Raw genomic sequence first — 5,500 nt, 5'->3', positions numbered from 1 at the left:
ATTCTTTTCTTATATATTGACATCCTATTCCTAGATATTATATAACACCACATTTTTTTTCTAAGGAGTTATTCATTGTGTATTCAGCTACCTTCATTTATGAAATGTTGGGTTAGGAATATCTATGTATTAAGACTGACTCATGCTATACCAATTTGTCTTAAATACTAGTGAATTCCTATGAAACATATTATTAATGAAATGACAAGCTTATTTTTCAAGTGCCTGCTGTGGTGTAGCAATAAGAAAATCAAAGAAATGTAGACAAAAGGTTAAGAGGATTTGGCTCTGAAAAAAAGAGTATTTTTAGGCAGAGGGTGCTACATTCCATGAAGGTGAAAAGTGAAGGTAAAACTGCAGAATGGGCTAAGTACCTGTTCCAAACAGGAAGCGTCTCCAAACTGGAAACCAGCAGATGGACTGAGTTACTAAGGACCAGGGCCCTTGGGGGAAGAGAGCTGCCCTCCTGCAGGCTTGTCTGTGAGTTCACACCTGAGGTCTCTAGAAGTCGCCTTAAGGACCCTAGCTGAGTACTTCTATATTAAAATACTTGTACAGTGCATTAGCGTGGGTCCTACTCTAAGACTGCTTGCTTCCCATCTGATTTCAGATGTGAGGGGTGGGGGAGTCTCTGAAGAAGTCCAGGGCCTCTCCCCTGACTAGAGAGTTTGAATATGGCCTTGACTCTTCCATCAGTTTTCTCCAAAGTGGGGTGTTTTTCTGAAGTGTGTTAACTACAGCAAAGAAGACTAGCTTCTTTAAGTTTAGAATAATGCTTGGGATTAGTTGCATTAGCAAAGCTAGTATTTGCCACTATGGCAGATCTCTATGAGCAGACTCCCTTTGCTTTTGGGTTAGAACCCCAGATTCCTTTTAGGTTATCTGTGAAGCCGCTGTGTGTCCTGTTCCATCATTCAACAGCAATATACTGTGCATCATCAGTGTCCAGGCACTGTGAACATACAAAGGAGACTAAGACATGGTGGTCCCTGTCCCAGCAGAGCTCACTCTAATGGGGACACTGGCTGACATTTGAAAAAATACGGTCAGTTCTATTACTGTTGTCTTATAAGGTACTGTACATTAAAGAAACCTGCATATCACAAGCACAAAAATACATTTAAATACATGAACTTCTGGTACTGACCACAATGCAGTAAGCTGACAACAGCCTATTTCTACCAGAATTACAAAACACAGTTTGGATAAAATGCAGAAAGCAACTCTTAGAACATTCTTGAAAATTAAACTGTAACAGGCAGGTTGAAGAGGTAAATGAGAACTTGAAGAATGAATAATATGAGCCTGACCAGGCAGTGGTGCAGTGGATAGAGCGTCAGACTGGGAGGCAGAGGACCCAGGTTCGAGAACCGAGGTTGCCAGCTTTATCTGGTTTGAGCAAGGCTCACCCAAGGTCGCTGGCTTGAGCAAAGGGTCACTCAGTCTGCTGTAGCCCTCTCTCCCCAGTCAAGGCACATATGAGAAATCAATCAATGAACAACTAAGGAACCACAACAAGGAGTTGATGTTTCTCATCTCTCTCCCTTCCTGTCTGTCTGTCCCTATCTGTCCCTCTTTGACTCTCTCTGTCTCTGCCACAAAAAAAGAAAAAAAGAAGGAATAATATGATGATGAGTTTCCTGGTTTTTCTTTCCTTTTTTATTTCCTGAATTTGACTTGAAGCCTAGGTCAGAGTTTTTGCACTTGGGGACTAGTTAAAATAGGAGAATTATTCCAGAGACCACGAAGGTAGAAATCAACCTGAGCATAAGCAAATTTGACTGAGATCATTGGGTCTATAATCTTCATACATCAGGGTGGTTAAACTCTTTCATGGACTGGCACAAAATTTTTGGCTGACCAGTCTGCAGATCAGCAGTTCAAAAACCCCGGCTAGGTCATACTGTGCAAAGGCATAGACTAGTGGATCTCAAACTTTTTGAAGTCGGGGCACATTTAAAATCCTACAAATAATTATAGATGCACTATATACAAATTTCTGAGAAATATATTATAATAATTAAGTCAAATATTAAAGAAAAAAATAAAGTCCAAACATGCTTTTATGGTAATTAAATGAAATAAATACGACAAAATAAAATTTATTCTGACATTAAAAAACATTTTTATGTTACTTTTGAGTTATACTTTTTAGAATTTGTAAAAAAGAATAAAAAATGACAAAAAAGTTATCTTTTTATATGTATATATATAGATACATTCTTAGTAAGATTTAATAAATTCGGCAGGTCCCGGTGTGAGTGTGTTAAGTTTTTTCATTCTTGTGTTTATGAGAAACATGAGCCTGATGTGTCCTAGCGATTCCTTCAATCAATATTTGGGTATATACTGTATTTGAAAGGCAAACTCTCATTTCCTCATCAATACATTGAAAAATCCCTCTCTTTTTACTCTTGTGTTGAGTGCAGAAAACCCCCACCATACATATCATCTTAACTTGACACCAAACAAAGGATAGAAGAAACTTGCATGAAACTTCTCATATTTTCATCCATTTTCCTTTATTTCCTTTAACACAGTAGTTAATTTACAGTTCCTGCTTCCCATCTCCAATGGTTTGATCATCCATGGATATGTTCCTATTATTTGGTTTTGCTTCTGATTATCAGACACTCTTTTCTGCCTCTTCACTTATCTACTACCACTATTATTATTATATGCTCCATATTGTGTGTTCTAGATGATATCTTTCATCCTTCTTTTGTTAGGCAGATGAAAGACTCATTGCCATGAACACCACATATTTTTTATTAAAGATTTGTCTGTGAGCCAGATGCAGCTGTCAAGAGCCACATCTGGCTCATGAGCCATAGGTTCCCAACCCCTGGCTTAGCAGACCTCTGTCTCCTCAGCCCTGAAAGATGACAGAGAGTTCATTCTTTGCTTTGGAAGATTTGAGCGCTATGGAGCCTCAAATCTGACAAATATTTTTTATGGCACACTCCCCACTAAGCAAGACTTAGTCTCACATATATCTACATTTACAGAAGGCTTCAATCTTTTTGTATATTTAGATCTTTAAAACATTTGGACTTCATATTTATTTATGGTATGAGAGAGGGGAATGTAACTAGATTATTTTGCAAATATGATAGATTGTTGGCCCCACTCCTCCCTTCATCCACACCCCTTTCCATCTTACTTTGCAGTTTCTGCAAGTAAGAAAGCTGACTGTCCCCTCTCCCACCCTTAACTTTTGGGCTTGACCACGGCACTTGTGGATGTCAAGTCCCATGCAGGCAAGGTTTACCTCTTGTACCTCTCTGCCCCATCACCATAAAAAGAACATACTTGCCTGGCCTGTGGTGGCTCAGTGGATAAAGCATCAATCTAAAATGCTAAGGTTGCCAGTTTGAAACCCTGGGCTTGCCTGGTCAAGGCACATATGGGAGTTGATGCTTCCAGCTCCTCCCCCCTTCTCTCTCTCTCTGTCTCTCCTCTCCGTCTCTCCCTCTCCTCTCTAAAATGAATTAAAAAAAAAAAAAAAGAACATACTTGACCAGCCTGCTAGCGTAAGAACAATGAAAGACACATGGATACAGTCATCTGAATGACTTGTATCCCTAAACTTGAAACAGAATCAGCCAGCTGAACCCACTCTAGATTAGCTGGCCCTCAAGTATGTGAACAAGCCCAGCTGAGACTGCAGATGCCCCAGCCAAACTGCAGAAGTATGAGCAACTTATAAAGATTAAATGAGCCTGATCAGGTGGTGGCGCAGTGGATAGTGTCGGACTGGGATACGGAGGACCCAGGTTCGTAGACCCTGAGATTGCCAGCTTGAGCGCGGGCTCATCTGGTTTGAGTAAAGCTCATCAGCTTGGACCCAAGGTCTCTGGCTAGAGCAAGGGGTTATTCGGTCTGCTGTAGCCCCATGGTCAAGGCACATATGAGAAAGCAATTAATGAACAACTAAGGTGTTGCAACAAAAAACTAATGATTGATGCTTCTCATCTCTCTCTGTTCCTGTCTATCCCTCTCTCTGTAAAAAAAAAAAAAAAAAGATTAAATGAGAAATATGTTTAAAACAGGCCAGTGACTGGCACAAATCAAATAGAACCCATGATAAGTATTAAATGTAAAATAAAGTATTAAAACTTTTTACAAATTTTGGCATAAAGAACAAGTACAGTAGTTTTCAAGTATGACTGTGCTTGCCAAAAATAGGTTACTCTTGAAAATTCATCCCCCCTCCCCAACACACTTTGCCATATATATTCTGTTCCTGTAGAGATTAACACCAGGACATCCTTATTTTCCTGAATATCTTTGTTAAGTAGTTAAAAAAATCTTAGATACCTTGGTCAGAAGAAAACTTAGAAGGATTCATAAGTTCTATACATAACTCCTTAAATTAAGTAGTTATGTAATAGAAAAGAATCCATTTTCCCTGATGAAATTATTACTAATGAAATACTTTCTTGGTGATCCAGAGACTTAAGTTATACCAATGCTTCTTAATCTTGATTGATTGATTGATTGATTGACTTGAGGTGGAGACAGGGGAGAGAGAGAAATTGTGCCCTCTGGGGATGGAACCCACAACCTTGGCATATTGGCCGATGCTCTAATCAACTGAGCTACCCAGCCAGGGCCTAATCTTTTAAATATTACTTATTCTCTGTTACGCAGGCATAAAATAAACATTTATTAAGTGCATTCTACATGCCAATATTTATTATTTATTTTTTTTGTATTTTTCTGAAGTGAGAAGAGGGTAGGCAGGCCCACTAGGGGGCAATGCTCTGCCCATCTAGGCTGTTGCTCCATTGCAACTGGATCCATTCTAGAGCCTGAGGCAGAGGCCATGGAACCCTCCGCAGCGCCCAGGCCAACTTTGCTCCAGTGTAGCCTTGGCTGCGGGAGGGGAAGAGAGAGAGAAAGAGAGAAAGTAGAGGGAGAGGGGTGGAGAAGCAGATGGGCACTTCTCCTGTGTGCCCTGGCCAGGAATCTAACCCAGCCACAATCCAGGCCGACACTCTACCACTGAGCAAACTGGCCAGCCCCACGCCAGTATTTATTACGCTTGCCAGAGATAGTCGCCCTCGTGGAATTTTCAATTAACGGGAAAGCAGAGAATAAGCTAATTATGAAGCATAATTTTACTTTGTAATAAGCACAATTGTTTTCCTCAGACTACGCCCTATTTTATAACGCTTCAGACATCTTTCTAACTTAGGTGTAAGCCCTCAAATTTCAGCATTTCTAGAGGGAGCTTAATTGCTAAGATCCAGGGACCAATTCATTTCGTTTTTCCTATTTCTTCTTTATGACTTCCAAACAAGCAACACTGAAAATGTCGACGAACAGCAGGGACCAGCCTCTCTCCATTATCCCGCCCAGAACCCCTAACTTCCCACAGCAGTCCAAGCCTGCAGGAGGAGGCGTGTTCCCCACGCTCGGCGGGGACTCACCGGAAGTTCTCGCCGGGAAGCCCCGAGCGCCTTAGTTCCGGAGTCAGAGCGAGAGGGTCCTGCAG

Source organism: Saccopteryx bilineata, chromosome 1, assembly GCF_036850765.1.
Source record: "Saccopteryx bilineata isolate mSacBil1 chromosome 1, mSacBil1_pri_phased_curated, whole genome shotgun sequence".
Classification (NCBI taxonomy): Eukaryota; Metazoa; Chordata; class Mammalia; order Chiroptera; family Emballonuridae; genus Saccopteryx; species Saccopteryx bilineata.
Note: the sequence above shows the minus strand (reverse complement) of the source record.